The sequence below is a fragment of the Octopus sinensis genome, linkage group LG2, assembly GCF_006345805.1.
Source record: "Octopus sinensis linkage group LG2, ASM634580v1, whole genome shotgun sequence".
In the NCBI taxonomy this organism is placed as follows: Eukaryota; Metazoa; Mollusca; class Cephalopoda; order Octopoda; family Octopodidae; genus Octopus; species Octopus sinensis.
Window position 1 is genome coordinate 6054718 of NC_042998.1, and position 25584 is coordinate 6080301.

General features: G+C 38.4%; 1 protein-coding gene across 2 annotated transcripts in view; it reads right to left on the reverse strand.

Annotated features, from left to right (window-relative positions):
* The window catches only part of LOC115232078 (probable ATP-dependent RNA helicase DDX49), a 700146-nt gene that overhangs the window by 216358 nt on the left and 458204 nt on the right, over nucleotides 1-25584 (reverse strand). The gene's annotated exons all lie outside the window — the stretch shown is intronic.

Sequence of the window (25584 nt, forward strand, 5' to 3'; positions counted from 1 at the left end):
TGTCCCAGTTAGGAAATAGAGAGGCTGGTGTTGAAGATGTGTCAAGGTATACCATGAATACAAGAGAAGCAGTAAAGTGAATTAGACTGGGTGAAATACGGCCGCCTCCGATTGGGAGAGGAGCGGCCTGTTCCGAGTTCAAGAGTAGATCGAGGCTGTCAACGCCCCCGGGGCGTCCAGTCATTCACTTTACCGGACGGAATTGCATGTCATTCTCCCGCTGGTGCTAGCTATCCTGAGGCAAACTTCGGAGGGAATCGAAATAGTTTATGCAAGTTTCCAGTGCAATACCAAATATGCATTTATATTCTTGCAATGTGTAAGGTAATTAATTTTATGTTGTTAGGGAGAAAAATACAACAGCATCCTTGCATATTATTTTCCTTGCCAGAGAAACTCCTTTCTGCCAAGAACTACAATTGGTTTTTCTAATTCATTTATAAAACGGATCAAAATGATATATCCATTGTAGAACCATCATGGAACATTATCTTCCCTTTTTTTTCTTGACAAAGTACCAAAGTTCATTGCATTAAACTGTTCTCTGGTTTTCTCATAGGCGCAGGAGTGGCTGTGTGGTAAGTAGCTTGCTAACCAACCACATGGTTCCGTGTTCAGTCCCACTGCGTGGCATCTTGGGCAAGTGTCTTCTACTATAGCGCCGTGCCAACCAATGCCTTGTGAGCGGATTTGGTAGACGGAAACTGAAAGAAGCCTGTTGTATATATGTATATATATGTATTTGTGTATATGTTTGTGTGTCTGTGTTTGTCCCCCTAGCATTGCTTGACAACTAATGCTGGTGTGTTTACGTCCCCGTTACTTAGCGGTTCGGCAAAAAGAGATCGATAGAATAAGTACTGGGCTTACAAAGAATAAGTCCTGGGGTCGATTTGCTTAACTAAAGGCGGTGCTCCAGCATGGCCGCAGTCAAATGACTGAAACAAGTAAAAGAGTAAAAGAGAGAGAGAGTGCAAAATTAAACACCCCATATTGCTATTTGTTTGTTTTATATTCTAAGTATGGTTTTGTGGTTAAAAAGGTCGCTTAGCAACCAGCTTATGGTTTTGGGATTCAGTCCCAGTGGGCAGCACCTTTGACAGATATCTTCTACAGCAGCCTCTTACTGATTAATGTCTATGAGACATACACAGACAGACAGACAGACACGTTTATATGTTTGTCCCCCACCATTACTCGACAACTAATGTTAGTTTGTTTACAAACCCATAACTTAGCAGTTGGTAAAAGAGATCAATAAAAGAAGTACCAAGCTTAAAAAATTGATTTGTTCAACTAAACTCTCCATGGCAGAGCCCCAGAAACGCTTCAGCTCAATGGCTGCTACAAGTAAACAATAAAAGATAGCAGATTGCATGATATTTCCATTCAGGGTCTCCATATTCTCAAATTTTCCATCTCATCAAATCTAATGTTTTGTTCTGAAAAAATTGAAATGTTTGTCAAAATGGATAGGTTGTGTTCCTCATTGGCTCTGATTACAAGGTCTTTGCATTGATCCCTTTATGAATCTAAATCAGTGGTTCTCAACAGGGATCAATATGGCCCCTGGGGGTCCGTATAAGATTTTAGGGGTCGATGCAACAAAATACTAAATTGGGGATCCACTGTAGCATTTCAATGGTTCCTGAAAATATTTAGCTTTAGATGTATGTATTGGTATGTATTGCAAGAAAGAGCTTGGTTTTTTTTCTCTAACATTTTACATACTTCAACCTACACAAGTGAATGTGTGAAAAATGAAATGGGAATTTTGAAAGAAGTTTCTATAAAACTAGTCTTTAAACATCGAATAGCCATAGGGGTACACCAGAATAAAATAGTAATCAAAGGGGTCCATAGATTTGGCTGAGAAACCCTGATCTAAATGAACATGTTCCATCACAAATACAAGTGATATATATGGTTATGATTGTTATATAACAAATGCTGTGTATATATGCAACATATTTTCCATTTTGATTTAAGAGTAAGTTATTCAGTCATGAAAGATTAAGTCAATGAGAGAACCTTTACATAATATGTTCAACTTTCTAGAAAGAACAGCCAAAGTTATCTCAAATTGCAACATACTGTTCTACATAAGAACAGGAGATACTGCAGTCCCTCCCCTATTGAAAAAGAGGAGGATGGTCACAATCAGAATGTTCTTGATTATAAACAGCAAGAACAAATGCGAGTCAGCAAAAAAGCCTTAGCTCAGAATGCTGGAAATACCAGCCAAACTTTCTCATCTCCCACACTACAGTCTTACAAAAGGAAGGATGTACTAAATGATGCAGTACTAGAATATACTGATACTGAATAAACAAGACGGTCAAGACTGCAATTCCTTTGATCATAGTCTCTAGTATGAAGGTTAACTAAGGGTTAACCCATTAGCTTTTAGACTGGCCAGAGCTGACCCAATTATTCTATCGATTTTATGTCCTAACTGGTCAGATCTGACCTCTCACGCCTACCTTACTATGTCATTCTACAAACAAACAATCATCATCATCATCATCGTTTAATGCCCGTTCTCCGTACTAGCATGGGTTGGACGGTTCGACCGGGGTCTGGGAAGCCAGAAGGCTGCACCAGGCTCCAGTCAGATCTGGCAGTGTTTCTACAGCTGGATGCCCTTCCTAACGCCAACCACTCCGCGAGTGTAGTGGTTGCTTTTTACGTGCCACCTGCACAGGTGCCAGGGAGGGGGGGTCTGACATCGGCCACGATCGGTTGGTGCTTTTAACGTGCCACCGGCACGGAAGCCAGCCAAGGCGGCGCTGGCATCGGCCATGTTCGGATGGTGCTTTTTATGTGCCACCGGCACTAGAGCCAGTCGAGGCGGCGCTGGCATCAGCCACGTTCGGATGGTGCTTTTTTATGTGCCACCGGCACAGAAGCCAGTCGAGGCGGCAAAACTCAAAGCTGCAATAAAATGCATTATTAACCCAAAACAATGCAAATAAATAAGAATTGTGTTTGACAGAGTAATCTGAATACGAAAGGGTTAAACAGCAATAACATGTGAAAATATTGCACAAGTCAGAGATGAAGAAGCCCATTGTTTGTTATCTTTTTATGCCAACTGCAAACACTAACGCTGACATTAATTTCTTGTGTAGTTATTTAGCCTTTGTAGTTTGTATAATTAGCATCAAGGAATTGATTCTGCATAGTTATTATAGAACTTATGTCTCTGACTGCAGCCAAGAGCTTTTCTGCTATTATTGACTTCCATACTGGCTCTCTTTACCTCTGTTCAGTCTTGTAGATCACTGATCAAGTCAAAACATTTTTCTCCATTTGTTTCGATGTTAATGTATTTTTATCAAAGTCTTTCTTCTTAAGTACAAAATATCATATTGTTTCCTTAGATAGAGAAAAGCAAACACAATTATTTCCTTTAATATGTTTATCAGTTCCCTTTGTTCTCTTTTGAGCATTTTTCAAACTCTACTACATCTACTTTATAATAGTTGTCTACTTGTATCACACTTCAGCTTCCTAGTATCATATTGTAAGTAGACAGTTATCTATTATCTTTTCCAGACATTCTTTCAGTTATTACACTGCTCAGTATTTATTCACAGTAAGAAAAGAAAATTAAAAAAAAAACAAAACAAAAATTTTATGTCTCTGGAAAATTATACTCCTAAAAATTATAAAAATGTGAAACCGGTTAAATGCATTACTGTAGATATAAAACTTCTCGTATACTCTCAGTGCAATCTCAACTTCTGTACTACTAGTTGTAAAGATCAGTTGTTATCATTATTATATATATTCTCTTTTACCCTTTTACTTGTTTCAGTCATTTGACTGCGGCCATGCTGGAGCACCGCCTTTAGTCGAGCAAATCGACCCCGGGACTTATTCTTTGTAAGCCCAGTACTTATTCTATCGGTCTCTTTTGCCGAACCGCTAAGTGATGGGGACGTAAGCACACCAGCATCGGTTGGCAAGCAATGCTAGGGGGTCAAACACAGACACACAAACATATATATATACATATATACGACAGGCTTCTTTCAGTTTCCGTCTACCAAATCCACTCACAAGGCATTGGTCGGCCCGGGGCTATAGCAGAAGACACTTGCCCAAGATGCCACACAGTGGGACTGAACCCGGACCCATGTGGTTGGTTAGCAAGCTACTTACCACACAGCCACTCCTGCACCTACATAAGAACAGGAGATACTACAGTCCCTCCCCTATTGAAAAAGAGGAGGATGGTCACAATCAGAATGTTCTTGATTATAAACAGCAAGAACAAATGCGAGTCAGCCAAAAAGCCTTAGCTCAGAATGCTGGAAATACCAGCCAAACTTTATCATCTCCCACACTATAGTCTTACAAAAGGAAGGATGTACCAAATGATGCAATCCTAGAATATACCGATACTGAATAAACAAGACAGTCAAGACCATAATGCCTTTGATCATAGGGAGTATAACTTCAAACCAAGGGAAAAATTCAATTTAGTTTTAAATCAAATTTCACAATATAAATATATAATTTATATAAATTAGAGAAAAACCACTATTATGCAATTCAAACAATGATAGACATAAACCAAATCATAAATAAAAAATATTTTCTAAAACCTATAACTAGATCACAAAAAGTAAAAAAATAAATAAACAATATATAATAAGTAATATATATATATATATATATATATATATTATATATATATATATATATATAGGCGCAGGAGTGGCTGTTTGGTAAGTAGCTTGCTTACCAACCACATGGTTCCGGATTCAGTTCCACCGCGTGGCATCTTGGGCAAGTGTCTTCTGCTATAGCCCCGGGCCGACCAATGCCTTGTGAGTGGATTTGGTAGACGAAAACTGAAAGAAGCCTGTCGTATATATATATAAGTGTGTGTGTATATGTTTGTGTGTCTGTGTTTGTCCCCCTAGCATTGCTTGACAACCGATGCTGGTGTGTTTACGTCCCTGTAACTTAGTGGTTTGGCAAAAAGAGACCGATAGAATAAGTACTGGGCTTACAAAGAATAAGTCCTGGGATTGATTTGCTCGACTAAAGGCGGTGCTCCAGCATGGCCACAGTCAAATGACTGAAACAAGTAAAAGAAAGAATAAAGAATATTTTCCTCCTAGATAGCATTGCATGAAAACATTGGGTTTCAAGTCATGTTATTAGAATGTAGGATACACGCATTTCTGTGTTCTTTCTTATCGTCAGGTACAAACACCAAATCTGCTCTTCACAGCTTGAGAAGTACAATTTGTGCTTAATAGTCTTGAGAGAAAATTCTCCTCTTAGACAACGCATGAAACACATTCAGCGGCGAATAGCATCCTTGGTGTTCTCACGTTCAAGTGTATCTGAGCATGTTAATATGACACTACATAAATATATTTAATTTCTCAGTGGTTCATGTAGCAGTAGTGGTGGTAGTATGGGAGCATGCTCTGTAACAGTATGTTGCTGCATCCAGCATTTATTGGTGATTCCCTACTACACCTGGCAGATGACACCTTTGAATCCCTCAGGGGAAAAACCTCCAACATATGGGTCTGTTTGGGGAGTCATTGCTGAAGAGGATTTTACAAGGTTGGAGTGCAAATCTTAGCTCAACCTATTAGTTATCTTTTATGAGAGGCAGAGGAAATGTTGGGTTTATTCTTAGACATGCTGGTTTCCACACAACACAAAAACAACATGAAATAAAGTGTCTTGCACCACGATGCCCAGTGCAGGAATCGAACCCACGATCTGACAGTTGTGACTGCAATACTCTAACCACAAGGCCACACTTCATGTGACAATATTTACTTAATTCTAGCTTTCTTAAGCTTTATGCAATCAACAAGCCTACTGCTTGGTGTTTAGATAATTGGGCCGTGAAGGGCAGATTTGTGTTTGTAGCTGATGATGTGATGGAACAGAGAAATGCATGTGTATTAAAATCCAGTGGAAGGTCTTCAAATATAACATTATAAGGATATATTTTCTCCAATGCTGTTTTGTGCAACAATATCAATTTAACTCTAGCTTGACCAAGATTGACACATGTCAACAAATGTATAGTTTACTGTTTTAACCTTTTCGTTACCAACTCGGCTGAAACCGGCCCTAGCTCTGAGTACAAATGTCTTGTTTTCATAAGTTTTGAATTAAAATCTTCCACCAAACCTCAGCCACAATTTATGTTCCTATCACTAGCTTAATGATAACTCAGTTATTTCGCTAAATTCTTTGTTATATTTAAAGTAATTGAAAGAAACACAGAGCATCTCAAAATAAATACAGTAACGAAAGGGTTAATAGGAACAATTCAATTTTATTGCGCTGTGAAAAGCAGTTTTGGCATCCATAGCAGACAATGCAAAAATGCATGAATCCTAAGATCCAATGTCATCATTCACAGCTGAATGCATTTTTGGACATGCCCATTAGGAGGAGAATGTTCTATCAAGACTATTTTCGCAGTAGTTCTTCTCATGTCCAAGTGTACATACATGTTAAGTAGTTGATAGATTCCGTTACCTAGGTGACAAAGTCAGTAGCAGAGGTGGATGCTCTGAGAGCATAGCTGCTAGAACAAGAATAGCCTGGACAAAGTTCAGGGAGCTCCTGGTTCTGCTGGTAACAAAGGGCCTCTTGCACAGAGTGAAAGGTATGATGCCTGTGTGTGAACAGCCATGCTACATGGCAGTGAAACATGGGCTGTGACTACTGAGGACATGCATAGGCTTACTATTATTATTATTGCTGTTGTTTTTGTTATTGTTGTTGTACAAAATTTCAAGCCTTGTGCCTATGGTAGAAACAGTTGTTGTTGTTGTTATTATTATTATATTATTATTATTACTAAAGTGGTGAGCTGGCAAACATGCTTCACGGCACTTTGTCTGTCTTTACATTCTGAATTCTAATTCTGCCGAGATCAACTTCACTTTTTATCCTTTCAGGGTCAATGAAATGATAGTAGCTGAGCACTGGAGTCAATGTAATTAAATTTCAAGTTTTGTACCTATAGTACAAAGGACTGCTGTTTTTGTTGTTGTTCTTCTTCTTCTCGAGATTATAATTATTATCATTATTATTATTATTATTATTATTAAGGTGGCGAGCTGGCAGAATCATTAGCATGCTGAGTAAAATGCTTAGTGACATTACATCCATCTTTACGTTCTGAGTTCCAATGCCACCATGAAGAATTTAATCCCCTCCCCCAAAATTCAGGCCTTGTGCCTATAGCAGAAAGGGTTATTATTATTATTATTATTATTAATATTATTATTATTAACAGTATCCAGGTTCAGACTGCATTGTTATTTAGTTATTCAGTCAAGAACATCATTCAAGAAACCTTTGTTACTTAGAATCCAAAAGGATTTATCTGTCCAAATCTCAAGAGTACAAACATGCAATAAAATGTAACTTTAGAGAGGTAGAATTCAGTGCAATTCCATGAATTCTAAGGAACACAAGGCTTGGCCACCAATTGTTATTGATTTTACATTCGCATTCAATTCAACGAAACAGGATTCAAATTCAGAAATGTTCATCAATGACATGTTTGTAAATTATGCAGTCCTCTATTTCCCACCCTACCAAACATGTCCATAGTAAAACTAATCCCAGTCAGGTTAGAAGCAAGATTTAAAGACAAAAGTCTAAAGAAACTCGTAACAATATCTGTGCTTCTGTTATATTTCCATTGCTCTCTCTTATTCCCTATCTTTCCCTCCTTTTTTCTCAAAGTTTACAGAATACAATTATTAATAACGTGTTTTTTAAAAAACTCAAGAGCATTATGCTGCAGATTTATAGCTCCCAGACCTAAATCTTGTGCATGACAATAAGCTTTCTTACACTCCCAAGTTTGCAAATTATTCTACTTCTTTCTTCACAATGAGCCGTTAGCATTAGCAATTATTGTAAACAACAATGTGTCAAATGCAAGTGTCTAAATTTGCATACAGAAACATTTATAAAGCTTTTTAAAAGATAGAAAAACAATAAAATAAAAGAGAGAAAATGGATGTTGGTTGATTTATTATGTATAATAATAAATTTATATATTTCTCTCGAGCAGAAGATAATATCAAAATAGTTCTTTTGGTAACATCTAAATGCCTACAAAGTCAACATTGAAATGGGTTTCCTTGAAAGAAATTTAACAAGATGTTAACAGAGCCAAAAGAAATATTTTCGTAAATGATGTTTTTTCGGTCCCTGCCTCTGTGTATGTTTTCTCGTTCATGCAATAAAGGATCCAATCTTTCACCATTAAAACAAGACATCCTAATATTACACTGACAATAGAAAACCTGAAAATACAAAGTTATGGAAGCTGAATGTCAAAGGGGTTAAATGGAAGACCTATATGATAAAGGGTTCAAACTCCATCTTCAGTCATGTGTATCAATAAAAAAAATTAAAAAAACACTCTATAACTAATTTCAGTGCCCTTATTCATATATATATAATTTTGTATTTATCCAACCATACATAAAAATAACCCTATAGAATTAGAACTCTATTTACAATGTTCCAGCCTGTGGAAACTGGTTTAAAAAGTGACTCTCTTTACTCTTTTTCTCTTTTTACTTGTTTCAGTCATTTGACTGCGGCCATGCTGGAGCACCGCCTTTAGTAGAGCAAATCGACCCCGGGACTTATTCTTTGTAAGCCCAGTACTTATTCTATCAGTCTCTTTTGCCGAACCGCTAAGTGACGGGGACATAAACACACCAGCATCGGTTGTCAAGCAATGCTAGGGGGACAAACACAGACACACAAACACATACACACACATATATATATATATATATATACATATACGACGGGCTTCTTTCAGTTTCCGTCTACCAAATCCACTCACAAGGCATTGGTTGGCCCGGGGCTATAGCAGAAGACACTTGCCCAAGATGCTGCGCAGTGGGACTGAACCCGGAACCATGTGGTTGGTTAGCAAGCTACTTACCACACAGCCATTCCTGCGCCTATTTATTTCTTAAAAATTTACTTTGGAGATGGGCCAAGCACATCCTCTCGTTTAGCATTACCATCAAAGCTCCTTTAGTAGAATCTGCTCCGTTGCAAGATTTGAGACTCATGGTTCCCCCATATCGATATATTTCCTGTAGAATGAAGGATCTGGTGATGCTTAAGCTACATACAGACCACATCTGTTTCATAAGTCTGCGAGGGACTCAAATGTTTCGGAATAGTCCTTTGGTACCAACCTGCCTGAGACTGCCTTTGGGGCAGTAATACAAACTTGCTCTTTAAAGAAACCTACATTAAAACTATACATAACAATTTTTGTTCCAAACACCATTTTAATAATGACAAAATTATTTTATTAAATTCTTCCTTACTTTCAAAATTAAATGAAACAAAGTTAGTGTATCTCAACAGAAATATGGTAATAAAAGGATTAAAACAGCAACCCCCCACCCCCAAAAAAACTTTAATAGGAGGAAAGGGTGATGGTACTCATAAACTTAACTGTTCTCTCAGACTGGTGAGGTTGACAGCGATATTGTTTAACCCTTTCGTTACTGTATTTCTGTTGAGATGCTCCGTATTTCTTTCAATTAATTTAAATATAACAAAGAATTTAGTAAAATAACTTAGTTATGATTAAGCTAGTGTTAGGAATAGAAATTGTGACTAAGGTTTGGTGGAAGATTTTAATTCAGAACTTATGAACACAAGACATTTGTACTACAGAGCCAGAGCCGGTTTCAGCCGGGTTGGTAACGAAAGGGTTAATCTAGTCTTGCATTGGTTCATGATTCTAGAGAAGCACATGATCAGGAATGGTGTCCCAGTTCTGGAGATACAAACGAATTAGTTAATTTGATGCATGAAGAAGAGAAGTGAGGTAAAACATGGTAGGGATGACAAGAAGATGAAAAGCTGATGTCTTGGGTGATACACAACCTGCTATTTTCAAGAAATAAGAAGCATTTTGTTAGCAACAGAAGGAACAGTGGGACAATATATCAATTAATGGATGAGTGGTTGTCCTGTGCTAATGAAGGAACATTTTCTTGGTCACATCCAAAACAAGGAGGCATCTTTTTAATGTAGGATGCTTTGTTGCTTTGCTTTGGATGTGGTTTAGAATGTTTGCACCTGTATAAATTACATCAGCCCAAATATGCAGGTGACACACCTAAAGGAAATTGAAATGACACTGATAGTGTAGAGTAATTAAAACCAGCGCTTCAGAGATTGAGAGGATAAGATATGGAGATCAACGAGATGAATATCAAACCAACGAGGAAGCCTCATCATGTTGGATCAACCTATTAAAAATAACAATCAATATTTTGACACACCATGTTGTATGAAACGAGAAAAAAAAAAACGTGTGATAGGCTACAATATTTTCGACTACAGATCTGCTTCATTAGGGCTGACATGAGGCCAAGCAACAAGCCAATATGCCAAGAGTGAAATCAATTAATCATGACTCTCTTTATAATGTTCACTTTGGCAGTGGTATCAAGTCAAAATTAATCTTTACCATTAACAACAACAACGAAAATAATAATAGGCGCAGGAGTGGCTGTGTGGTAAGTAGCTTGCTAACCAACCACATGGTTCCGGGTTCAGTCCCACTGCATGGCATCTTGGGCAAATGTCTTCTGCTATAGCCCCGGGCTGACCAATGCCTTGTGAGTGGATTTGGTAGACGGAAACTGAAAGAAGCCTGTCGTATATATATGTATGTGTGTGTGTTTGTGTGTCTGTGTTTGTCCCCCTAGCATTGCTTGACAACCGATGCTGGTGTGTTTACGTCCCCGTCACTTAGCAGTTTGGCAAAAGAGGCCCATAGAATAAGTACTGGGCTTACAAAGAATAAGTCCCGGGGTCGATTTGCTCGACTAAAGGCGGTGCTCCAGCATGGCCGCAGTCAAATGACTGAAACAAGTAAAAGAGTAAAGAGTAAAGAGTATAGTAATAATAATAATATTATCCTCATCACCATTGTATTTGTAAATATTGTTTTAATCTACGGAGGTTAGCTAAAATATCCAAATCATTACCATATCACCGTTCTCTTCATCCTCTTCATCCCCACAAAACGATGACTGATATTAGACATGCTTCAGAATATGTAATGTTGCTTGCTGTATCTCTGTTTTGCTTTACTGACACTGTGGTCTTCAAATGAAATAAATTTAACTAAACTGATGACAATGATGATGATGATGATGATGATGATGATGATGATGATGATGATGAAGATGATGATGATGAAGACGATGATGATGATGATGTTTCTATTTTTTTTATAACGATAAAAAAAAGAGAGCATGTTCAATCCCTGTTGATAACCGAAATTAAATTTCACTCACATCAATTTTATAGCTGGCTAATAAAGATTAAAACAGAAAATATAAAGATGAGGATGAGGATGATGAAGACAACCAGCTGAGTCTACCTAATATATCTGACCTAAAACTAAAAGGCAGCAATTATTAAAAGGAAGAACCTATTTAAGAATTTACCAAAAAAAATAATAAATAAATGAAACCAGGTCACACACACTGTCCTACAAAATACAAGATCACATAAAAATTATATTAACGATTCTGTTATATCTACTTTAAATAATATGGTCTGTCTCTGAGCGATTGAATAAGATGCATAAACCCAATTAGAAAATTGCAGTAAAACTGCTTTCTTTAGTAATAAAAGTTCACTTTTATCAATCATACTTGTTTCTTTCATTTTCTGCTTTTTCAAAGTTTTTTTTGTTTTTTGTTTTCAGCCAAGTAGACGACAGAGAGAGAGAGAAAAAAAAAAAGGACAAGTGATTTTAGCCAGTCGATGGAATTACTACACAGTATGCATTAACATCCGAGCAGCCTGCCACCAGGGGGTAGAACTGCATGAAGTAAGTAATAGCAAATTTTCAATGAAGTTTCAACTTACCTCTTGAACTTAATGGAAAACTATCGACATAAACTGACCTTGTGCGAAGAATAGATTTCAAAACTATTGAATAAGTAGGGCAAAAATAAAGTGGGCATTCTTATTTGCAACATCACTTAACAATAGCTATAAAACATAAAATGGACAAACAGATCCAAGCCTGCTACCTTCCTGTCTGGTGTCTTATGGCTTAGAGCTTTTTTCAGTTTTCTTTAGTAGTTTGCTTCTGTTCTTTTGGAGAACAAAACCGTTAGTAAATGGCATGCAATCCAAAAATACAATAAAATTGGAATGCAGCTTAACTAAGTATATTGGTAAATTCAGTTTTATTTCATTTCATGACTTTCACACATTTACATACATATAAAAATGATGCGTATGTGTGTCTTTGTAGTGGCAAATTACACACACACACACATATATATATATAAATTTATAAATAAGGATAATATCGATATTATCAAGTGGCCAGCATGGGAAAAAATACCATACAAAGGTAATAATTTTTTATAACTAAAAATAAGGGTGTCTCTCAGACACCCTTATTTTTAGTTATATATATATATATATATAATAGTTATCGCCATACTAATATGGCATTCTTATAAAAATAAGAAAAAAGCTGTCCGCTTATTAGCTCCATGAGGCCATCGCCTTAAGTTAGCTATTTGATACACAAACTGTATCCATATAACCTTCGAACAAGGGAGGTCAGTCGCTCCACACTACTTGACCGGCAGCTACAGACGCGTTTCGGGGTATTGCCCCTTTTCAATTCCACCGAAACTAGGTAAATGAAACCATCGAACAGAGATTGTCGGAAGCGACACCTACTGGCTGGCTACGCTGCATTGAAAAGGGGCAATACCCCGAAACGCGTCTGTAGCTGCCGGTCAAGTAGTGTGGAGCGACTGACCTCCCTTGTTCGAAGGTTATATGGATACAGTTTGTGTATCAAATAGCTAACTTAAGGCGATGGCCTCATGGAGCTAATAAGCGGACAGCTTTTTTCTTATCTTTATAAGAATGCCATATTAGTATGGCGATAACTATTATTTTCCGGGAACGCTGCCGCTGTTCTCTTTTAGAGAGACTTAGTTATTTTAATATTTCTATTATTGAAAACAAGTGGATGTATTCACCGAAACTAGGTAAATAAAACCATCGAACAGAGATTGTCGGAAGCGACACCTACTGGCTGGCTACGCTGCATTGAAAAGGGGCAATACCCCGAAACGCGTCTGTAGCTGCCGGTCAAGTAGTGTGGAGCGACTGACCTCCCTTGTTCGAAGGTTATATGGATACAGTTTGTGTATCAAATAGCTAACTTAAGGCGATGGCCTCATGGAGCTAATAAGCGGACAGCTTTTTTCTTATTTTTATAAGAATGCCATATTAGTATGGCGATAACTATTATTTTCCGGGAACGCTGCCGCTGTTCTCTTTTAGAGAGACTTAGTTATTTTAATATTTCTATTATATATTATCATCATCATCATCATCATCATCGTTTAGCGTCCGTTTTCCATGCTAGCATGGGTTGGACGGTTCTACTGGGGTCTGTGAAGCCAGAAGGCTTCATCAGGCCCAGTCAAATCTGGCAGTGTTTCTACGGCTGGATGCCCTTCCTAACGCCAACCACTCCGTGAGTGTAGTGGGTGCTTTTTACGTGCCACCCGCACTGGTGCCAGACAGAGCTGGCAAACGGCCACGAACGGATGGTGCTTTTTATGTGCCACCGGCACGAGGGCCAGGCGAGGCTGGCAACGGACACGAAACGGGGCGGTGCTGGCAACGGTCGCGAAACGGAAAGTTCTCTTACATGCCACCGGCACTGGTAACACATCTGCAATTTCCATTGATCGATTTCCATTGATCGATTTCGATTCTGATCGTCACTTGCCTCAATGGGTCTTCACAAGCAGAGTTTTGACATGCCACCGGCACTGGTAGCACATCCGCAATTTCCATTGATCGATTTCGATTCTGATCCTCACTTGCCTCATCACGTCTTCACAAGTAGAGTTTTGTGTCCCAAGAAGGGAAGGTATGCATACGTAGGCTGGCTCCATCCCATGTAGAAGGCCACGGGTTATGGACTCACTTGTCCTGCCGGGTCTTCTCGCGCACAGCACACTTCCAGAGGTCTCGGTCTCTAGTCATTTCCTCAGTGAGACCTAAAGTTCGAAGGTCGTGCTTCACCACCTCGTCCCAGGTTTTCCTGTATATATATATATATATATATATATATATATAAGATAATATAATGAATGGTTTATACCTGGTAGCTTATTGGTAAAGCAGTCACTTACACAGTGTTCAATATGTATATAGTAAATTGGTTGCGTTTCTTTACAAGAAATGTAAAGATATATTGCAGAGCTGTTATTTCAATGAGTTATATATATTTATCACCCAAAGAGACACATCTGCCCTGTTGGATACTCCTGAACCTGTTGTTAAGTATCCCACCCGTGAGGGATTGATGCTAGATGCGTTGAAACAATTGTAGTGATTAATAAAAATTCTTCTATCTTGCATCTTTCATTTACTATATATATTTTTACATATACATAATTTTTCTTTATATATATATATACATATATACATATAGTAATAGGGGTGGGTGCTCTGAAAGTGTAGCCATTAGAATAACAATAGCCTGGGCAAAATTCAGACAGCTCCTACCTCTGCTGGTGACAAAGGGCCTCTCGCCCAGAGTAAAAGGTAGAAAGTATGATGCATGCGCACGTGCAGCCATGCTAAATGGTTGTGAAACATGGCCCGTGACTGTTGAGGACATGCATAGGCTTGCATGGAATGAAGCCAGTATGCTTTGATGGATGTGTAATGTCAGTGTGCACACACAACAGAATGTAAGCACCCTGAGAGAAAAGTTGGACCTAAGAAGCATCAGATGTGGTGTGCAAGAGAGATGACTGCACTGGTATAGTCATATATTGCGAATAATTGAGGACAGCTGTGTGAAAAAGAGTCACACCCTAGCAGTTGAGGGAACCTGTGGAAGAGGTAGACCTGGGAAAACTTGGGATGAGGTAGTGAAGCACGACCTTCAAACATTGGGCCTTACTGAGGCAATGACTAGTGACCAAGACTTTTGGAGATATGCTGTGCTTGGGAAGACTGGACAAGCCAAGTGACACCGTAGCCCATGGCCTATGCCAGTGGGTGTACCCAGCCCACTTATGGGTACCCCTCATTCACTGGACAATAAACTTTGCTTGTGAAGACCTATTGAGGCAAGTGTAAATAAATCAAAATTGCTGACGTGGCCAATGACAATAATGCCTGACTGTCACTCATGCCAGTGGAACGTTAAAGTCACATCCAAATGTGGGGTGTAACCAGCCCACTTATGAGTACCCCTCATTCAATGGACAATGAACTTTGCTTGCAAAGACCTATTGAGGCAAGTGTAAATAAATCAAAATCGCTGACGTGGCCAATGACAGTACCGCCTGATTGGCACCCATGTCAGTGAAGCATTAAAAGCACATCTGAATATGATTTTTGCCAGGGTCATGGATTGACTCCAGTGCCACTGAGACATGAAACTTACCCTCTGCAAGTTTATTTTAATCAACAGCAAAGGGAACTATTTTTTTGGAGTGATAAACTAACAAAAGCTCCTTTATTCTGTCTTACCACAAAAGTAAAACTGGTATGGAGTCTTCTGAAAGATATGTAAAGCTTTTGGTAGTGGAAGCAAAGCTCTTATTTTAATGTTGATTCTTTGGGACGAATCATATGTGACTGTTTAAAAAGGGTTAGAACGAAAATGCTAAAATGTATTGGAAACAGTGGACAACAGTTGAAATATCATAATGGATGGGTAAATAAGCATCCTTGAAGTGAAACAAGCGTATCAAAGGTAAACAAAGGTATCAACAAATAGAAGAGAGAGAAGGGAACTCAGAATAGGTAAAGGTAAGCTTGCCAAAGTTTAATGCAGTTTATATATGTATATGTGGAGGTGCAATGGCCCAGTGGTTAGGGTAGCGGACTCGCGGTTGTAGGATCGCGGTTTCGATTCCCAGACCGGGCGTTGTGAGTGTTTATTGAGTGAAAACACCTAAAGCTCCACGAGGCTTCGGCAGGGCATGGTGGCAATCCCTGCTGTACTCTTTTGCCACAACTTTCTCTCATTCTTTCTTCTGTTGGCCTGCTCGCTTAGCCAGCGAGGTGGCGTCATTTGAAGGCTAAAACAATGCGAAGCGCATTGTGACCAGCGATGTGTAGCAACATCTGATAGCCTGGTCGGTCACGGTGATCACGGTGATATATGTATATTAAGATAGTTTAGTGTTGGATATTCATCGCGTACAGTGATCCAAGTCAGTCGAATCACTGTCATAGGTGGACAGTGGACAGTGGAAATAAATAGACAAAATCCTTTTCACCTCTATAAAAAGATTAAGAAAGTATGGAAGACCCTACGTACAAATATTATTGTTACATAAATAAATTCTATCTACCAGTGTGGTGTTGAGCACTCATTCTCATAATTTTACACACACACACAGCCTGCCAGGGCACCCTGCAATAGAATTGAACAATATGAGCACACAGCCATGTCAGTTTTTGGCTATGGAAATAGGGACTTGCCACGGACATGAAATATAATTAATTGCTCAGTCATCAAACAGGTAAGTTCGAATGACCTATGCAAGCTGAAATATCCAAGATATACCTTACTGGGTATGCTGTTACTTGAAAAATTTCAAATCACATCTTGTAACGGATTGGGAATAATGTAGATTCAACAGTGGAAGAGTGTAATGACATTGCCAGGTTTCTTTGAATGAGAAGAAACCGAAGAATACTACATTTTTCTTTTCTTAAATATGGCATAAAAAAATAATTAAAAAAAAAATGATGATGATAATAATTAGAATAGATACATAGCAACATAGATGAACCTAAACATGATAGGATACAGCATTTCGTAAAAGAGTGTGTGTGGGTATGCATATGCATGTGATATATATATATATATATATATATATATATATATATAGAGAGAGAGAGAGAGAGAGAGCAGGAAGGAGGGAGGGAGAGAGAGAATGAGAGATACACCATACAAAAACCTATGTTGAGACCATTGCACACTGAAATATATGTGCTATATATAGACTAATCATCAAAATGGAATAATAAATTGATTAATTAAAATATATATATATATATATATATATTAAAAAAAAAATTCAATTCAAGAGAGAAAATAAAATAACAACAGACACAACACAACACAACAAGACAAAGACACAAATTATTCGTAAAAGGTCATGTTGTTTGCCTGATTCAGAATCATGATTTCAAATTAACGAAGTAAATGGAAAATAAAAAAATTTAATAATAACAACAACAATAATAATAATAATAATAATAATAATAATAAGAATAATAATGATAATAAACAATACAAAAAGACAATAATTGCATTGCATGCGTGTGTATGTGTAAAGATAAACAGACCTTACACTATTTAGAAGTTTATAGAGAGACAAAGAGAGTAAAATGCTTCCTTTTTAACGAGTATGAATCAAAACAACTGAAAAGCCGGGAATTATAAGAGATAAGATGGAATCTAATGAAGCTGCAAACAAATCCAGTAAGAAATAATCATAATTTGTAATTTTATCAGAATGTGAAAACTGATTTCGATTTGTGCTGATATTCAGCGCATTTGCCATCAGAGTGTTTCGAGGAATCTAGGGTGTTAGTGTTATTTCTATTATAAATGCATCAACATATAGGCGCAGGAGTGGCTGTGTGGTAAGTAGCTTACTTACCAACCACATGGTTCCGGGTTCAGTCCCACTGCGTGGCATCTTGGGCAAGTGTCTTCTGCTATGGCCCCGGGCCGACCAAAGACTTGTGAGTGGATTTGGTAGACGGAAACCGAAAGAAGCCTGTCGTATATATGTATATATATATATATATATGTATATGTTTATGTGTGTGTTTGTCCCCCTAGCATTCGCTTGACAACTGATGCCGGTGTGTTTACCTCCCCGTCACTTAGTGGTTCGGCAAAAGAGACTGATAGAATAAGCACTGGGCTTACAAAGAATAAGTCCCGGGGTCGAGTGTTGCTCGACTAAAGGCGGTGCTCCAGCATGGTCGCATGTGGTTTAGTGGTTAGGGTGTCAGCCTCATGATCGTAAGATTGTGGTTTCGATTCCTGGACCGGGCGACGTGTTGCGTTCTTGAGAAAAACACTTCATTTCACGTTGCTCCAGTCCACTCAGCTGGCAAAAATGAGTAACGCTGCGATGGACTGGCATACCATCCAGCTGGGGAACACATACGTCACGGAAACCGGGAAATCGGGGCCATGAGCCTGGCTAGGTTTTAAAAAGGGCGCATTTATTTGTGGAGGCACATGGCTTAGTGGTTAGGGTGTCAGCATCATGATCGTAAGATTGCGGTTTCGATTCCTGGACCAGGCGACGCGTTGTGTTCTTGAGCAAAACACTTCATTTCATGTTGCTCCAGTCCACTCAGCAGGCAAAAATGAGTAACGCTGCGATGGACTGGCATACCATCCAGCTGGGGAACACATACGTCACGGAAACCGGGAAACCAGACCCATGAGCCTGTCAAGGCTTTAAAAGGGCGCATTTATTTATTTATTTATTGTCTAAGCAAATTGGTTGAGTTATTGACAGAGAAAGCTCAATTAATCATGCCTTCCACAGCTCCACTTAGAGTGGAATATGAATATATAGGCATAGGCATGACTGTGTGGTAAGAAGTTTGCTTCCCAACCACATAGCCCTGGGTTCAGTCCCACTGCGTGGCACCTTGGGCAAGTGTCTTCTGCTATAGCCCCGGGCCAACGAAAACCTTGTAAGTGGAGCTGACAGATGGAAACTGAAGAAGCCCATTACGTGTGTGTGTGTGCGTTGGTGTTTGTACTCCTACTACTGTTTGACAACCAGTGTTGGGGTGTTTCTAACCCTTTAAATTAGTGGTTCAGGAAAAGAGACCAACAGATTAAGCAATAGGATTAATAAAAATAAGTACAGTAAAACCTCACAGCATGAGTGCACCACTGTACAAGCAATTTGCTGTACGAACCAAGACTTGTGCGAATATTTGTCTTAAAGTACGAGTGGAAATCTGCAGTAGGAGCACACAAACTGTCCCATCTTTAAGGTAATTCAGTTAACAAAACCAGTTTCCATATTTCTTTTGCATTCTCTTTTCTATAATTGTCGTTTTACTTGTCACTACACCTTTTCTGTTTTAAAACCCATGAAAAATTATTTTGGAGTGAATTTTGGGGCTGGAATGGATTAATTATATTTTACTCTTTTACTCGTTTCAGTCATTTGACTGTGGCCATACTTAAGCACCGCCTTTAGTCGAGCAAATCGACCCCAGGACTTATTCTTTGTAAGCCCAGTACTTATTCTATCGGTCTCTTATGCCGAACTGCTAAGTTACAGGGACGTAAACACACCAACCCCAGTTGTCAAGTGATGGTGAGGGACACAAACACAGACAAACACACACATCATCATCATCATCAATGTTTAACGTCCGCTTTCCATGCTAGCATGGGTTGGACGATTTTGACTGAGGGCTGGTGAACCAGATGGCTGCACCAGGCTCCAGTCTTGATTTGGTAGAGTTTCTACAGCTTGATGCCCTTCCTAATGCCAACCACTCCGAGAGTGTAGTGGGTGCTTTTACATGCCACCGGCACGGGGGCCAGTCAGGCGGTACTGGCAACGACCTCGCTCGAATCCTTTTATACACACCACCAGCACAGGTGCCATCAGGCAATTTTGGTAACGATCATGCTCGAATGGTGCCCCTTTATGTGCCCACTGGCACGGAAGCCAGTTGGCTGCTCTGGCAACGATCACGCTCGGATGGTACTCTTGGCACCCTACTAGCACAGGCACAAGTGCCAGTAAGGCGACGCTTGTAACAATCACGCTCGAATGGTGCCCTTGAAGTGCCACTACCATTTCTATCAATATATATGTCTCTATATATATATATATAGACATATATACAATGGGCTTCTTTCAGTTTCCGTCTACCAAACGCACTCACAAGGCTTTGGTCGCCCCAAGCCTGTAGTAGGAAACACTTGACCAAAGTGCCATGGAAGCATGTTGGAAACTTCTTACCACACAGCCACGCTGCATCTATCAGAGTGTATTTCATTATTATTTTTAATTACTTAGTCAATGAATTATGGGCAGCCCTTAAAATGGTTTCTGAGAACTGCCAAGACTGATGAGAAGAAAACAGGAATGTACACTACAACAATAGACTGGGCTTCAATGCTTAAAACTGAATAAATTCCAATGAAAGCACTCAACGGTGAAGTGGTGAGGTTTTGCATTTTCTTGAACTTGTGGCTAATGAAATACATAATCCATAGGTTTTAATTAATTTCGGAAAATAATTAAGAGTTTAAAGAGATTTAGTAAAATAATTAATTTTTGTGTAATTACTACACTGGTATTAAGAGCATAACTCACTAAAAGTTTCTTTCATGAACTTGGTGAGAGATTTTTAATTTAAATATGAACATTCGGAAATGAAATGTTTTGAATCACAGAACCAAAGTCAGTCTCATGGGGGCTGGTATCAAAAGGTTGAAGGATAAAGTCTCACCCTATATAACAATCCCTTAAAAGGACATCTATGTAGTTGCCAACCAAACTTTGCTGTTACATTCCTATTCTACCCTATTTTATGCATCTCACCACCCTTATTTTCAAATCGTCCCCAGGCACAGGAGTGGTTGTGTGGTAAGTAGCTTGCTTACCAACCACATGGTTCCGGGTTCATTTCCACTGTGTGGCATCTTGGGCAAGTGTCTTCTACCATAGCCTCAGGCTGACCAAAACCTTGTGAGTGGATTTGGTAGACGGAAATTGAAAGAAGCCCGTTGTATATATACATATGCATGTGTGTGTATACATTTGTGTATCTGTGTTTGTCCCCCCAACATTGCTTGACAACTGATGCTGGTGTGTTTACGTCCCCTGTAACTTAGCGGTTCGGCAAAAGAGACTGATAGAATAAGTACTAGGCTTCCAAAGAATAAGTCCTGGGGTTGATTTGCTCGACTAAAGGCGGTGCTCCAGCATGGCCACAGTAAAATGACTGAAGCAAGTATAAGAGTAAAAAAGAGAGAGGCCTCACAGAAATCAGTAAGCCCAGTCGTGCTTCCCTAGAATGCCAAAACTCTTGAACACTAAAACTTCTGGCACCAAACTGCCTGAGGGTGCCGATAGTTCTATGATACAAACAAGTGATATGCAATAAAAAACTTTTATCAAAATTTCAATTTGAAATACTTTCCAAACACCTGCTAAATAATAACAAAGTTACTTTAATAAATTCTTTGTTATTTTCAGGTGGGCCTGTAGAAGGCATGGGTGTGGCCTTTCCCTCTAGACTTATCAAGTTAAAAAAAGAAGGTAATGGATGTGTGTATGTGTGTGTGTTTGTATGTGTGTGTTTGAGTAGTTATTTTGAAATAGATGTTGTTCACTTTGGTATGATTATTTGAAGACAGCGGAAGCTTCTTAAAATAACTAGTTTTCTGCAATTTTCAAGCCAAAGAATTGGTTTGATGGGATATTTATTTCTGTGGTCCACTTCCATCTAATAATAATAATAATGATAACAATAATAATAATAATGATAATAATAATAATAATAATAATAATAATAATAATAATAATGATGATGATGATGATGATGATGATGATAATAATGTCACAGGCACATCTATTATGTCAATAATTTCCTACTTGATATTTTTCTATTTGTAAATGTTTATATTTGGACATCTTAATTCATTCATTTTAAAAAGTCTCTGACAGCAGAACATGACACATGAATTACATACTTTACCGTTTTTAATTTGTTTTTTTTTTGGTTTTGCTACATTTTTTTTGTTCTTTCTCCCCACTCAACAGTTTCAAATAACTATGTCCAGTTTAATCCGGTTGGTCAAGTTATTTCCCTAATGGTATGTAGCACAATATCTCATAAACAATGTAACTTAGTCATTCTTTGTAACTGTCTCAATGTTAGAATAACCAATACATCTCACATTCTAACATATTGTCATCATCATCATTATCATTGATGTTGTCAATATACTGATGAATTTGCAATGTGACATACTTCCTATAGATGTTCTTTTTTGTTTGTCATGCATCAGTTCATCTGAGAAGAATCATGTTACAATAAAGTTAGTTTGAAGTACTTTAGAGCAGAGGTTCTTAACCATTTTTTTATCTATGGAACTCTTTGATTACCATTCCATTCTGGTGGACCCCTGTAACCAGTCAATGTTTAAAAACTAGTTCTAGGCGCAGGAGTGGCTGTGTGGCAAGTAGCCATAGGTGCAGGAGTGGCTGTGTGGTAAGTAGCTTGCTAACCAGCCACATGGTTCCAGGTTCAGTCCCACTGCATGGCATCTTGGGCAAGTGTCTTCTGCTATAGCCCCGGGCCGACCAATGCCTTCTCAGTGGATTTGGTAGACGGAAACTGAAAGAAGCCTGTCGTATATATGTATATATATATATATATATAAGTGAGTGTGTATATGTTTGTGTGTCTGTGTTTGTCCCCCTAGCATTGCTTGACAACCAATGCTGGTGTGTTTATGTCCCCGTTATTAGCAGTTCGGCAAAAGAGACTGATAGAATAAGTACTGGGTTTACGAAGAATAAGTCCCGGGGTTGATTTGCTCGACTAAAGGCGGTGCTCCAGCATGGCCACAGTCAAATGACTGAAACAAGTAAAAGAGTAAAAGAGAGTACTGTAATGTAAAAACTATTTTGCATGTATCTTACAATGAAGTCTCATACATACGTCCCCCCCAACACACCTCACACACACACAGGAACTATATTATCGATATTAATCCATTAACAATGTATATATGTATTATTTAACTTAATCCATTAAGAATCATTTCTTATTATGAAATCAGCAGGCTGCTATTACAGAACCTGTCAACACAATGTTATAAATATCTTTTATTCATTTAAATTGTCATTCAATTTACTAACGTATTTTAAATTAATGATTTTACTTATTAATTCAATAACAATAATTTATATGCAAATCTATTTCCTATATTAAGAATATATAATTGCTGAAGAGTATTGAAGATGTTTTTATTTTTTATTGATAGATATAAATTTACACTATTTAAAACCAAACCTCAATGAAAGATAATTTAGACATATGATTTAATTTTAGAAATGTGTAGTTCTGAGTAGAGAAATGGCAGGAAATTTAACATTTAAATTTGAGATCAACTTCACTTTTCAGGCAAGATGAAACGTTCCAAGGTAGATAAAAATCAGCATCGTTACACACTGGGACTGATTAAAATGACTGTTTTGTTTTTCTCCTCCACAATTTATGCTATGGGGATGTAAACACACCAACACCAACATCAGTTATCAAGCAATGGTGGTGGAACAAACACTGGCACATAAATATATACATACACATATATATATATGTGTGTGTGTGTGTGTGTGTGTGTGGAGGTGCAATGGCTCAATGGTTAGGGCAGCGGACTCGTAGTCATAGGATTGCGGCTTCGATTCACAGACTGGGCATTGTGTGTGTTTATTGAGCGAAAACACCTAAAGCTCCATGATGCTCCAGCAGGGGGTGGTGGCGATCCCTGCTGTACTCTTTCGCCACAACTTTCTCTCACTCTTTCTTCTATTGGCCTGCTCGCTTAGCCAGCAGGATGGTGTCATTTGAAGGCTAAAACAATGCGAAGCGCATTGTGACCAGCGATGTGTAGCAACATCTGATAGCCTGGTTGGTCACAGTGATCACGGTGATATATATATATATGATGGGCTTCTTTCAGTTTCTATCTAGCAAGGCTACAGGAGAAGACACTTGCCCAAAGAGCCACACAGTGGGGCTGAACCCAGAATCATGTTTGAAAAGCAAGTTCCTTACCACACAGCCACACCCACACCTACCGTTTGCAAACAGATGAGGACTGGCAACAAGGAGGACATCTAGATGTAGAAAACCTGTTTCAACAAATTACATCTGATCCATGAGACCATGAAAAAAGCGGGCAATAAACGATGATGATGATGATGGTGGTGGTGGTGGTGGTGGTGATGATGGTAGTGATGGTATACCTTCACTCCTATGCTGACATGGGGAAAGCAAATGGGAAATTGAAACACTGTCTGATTTCCAAGAAAATTTCAAGGGCTGAATCAAAATTGCCTAACTTGTTTACTATCCTATAAAATGTGAAATAGATAAACATATAAATCAATAATAATAATAATAATAATAATAATAATAATAATAATCGAAACAACAACAATAATAATAACAATGCATCTTAATATTTTCTATATCAGGCACAGAAGAAAAAAATGCAACTTTAAAAATGAGACAAATAATAATAATAACAATAATTTGGAAGAAACTGAAAAAATAACTTTGGTTCTTTCAAACAAAGTAATTTTATGCCAGATGGTTATACAACACTATAGGGAATGCACTGAAGTTAGTAAAGTAAAAGTAAATTCAGCCAAAAGCAGTAATAGACTTAAAGAAGAGAAGAGGAGGAAGAAGAAAAAATCAATAACCTTTGAAATCTTTGAAATGAAATAGGAAAACAGTAGCACAAAGACGAACATTAATTGAGTAGGAGAATATTTAAATAAATAAATGTATATATACATATATATATATATATATATGTGAAGTATATAAAGGCAGGAAAACAAATGGCAAAAGTCCTGGGAAGAAATACAGAAGTTCTGGAAAAAAAAAAAGAGGAATACAACATAAGTGGCTAACAGAAGAGAGAGGGGGGGGTGGTGGTGGTGGTGGTGGTGGCGGTGGCGGTGGCGGTGGTGGCGGTGCAAACAATGAGATAATTTTTGAGGAACCGGTAAGGAACTAAGACATATTTAAATCTCTTTTATATTTTTCTGAATTGAATGGAATGTACAGAGTAAAACAATGAATTAATAGAGACAGGTGAGAGTGCGTTTTGGGCGAAGGTACAAATGAACATGAATAGTAATGGTTGAATGGGTATGAAAGCTGTGCTTTTGGTGGGTTAGCTGGGTATTCATGAAGCTCAGACCAATTTCTTTACTACCCACAAGGGGCTAAACACAGAGGAGACAAACAAGGACAGACAAACGGATTAAGTCGATTACATCGACCCCAGTGCGTAACTGGTACTTAATTTATCAACCCCGAAATGATGAAAGGCAAAGTCAATCTTGGCGGAATTTGAACTCAGAACGTAAAGACAGATGGAATACCTATTTCTTTACTACCCACAAGGGGCTAAACACAGAGGGGACAAACAAGGACAGACAAACGGATTAATTCGATTACATCGACCCCAGTGCGTAACTGGTACTTAATTTATCAACCCCGAAATGATGAAAGGCAAAGTCAATCTCGGCGGAATTTGAACTCAGAACGTACCAGCAGACGAAATACCGGTAAGCATTTCGCCCGGCGTGCTAACGATTCTGCCAGCTCGCTGCCTTCATGAAGCTCATACCTTTCTGCTTTTCTTTAAACAAGGGCGAATAACTCCAGCAAATAATG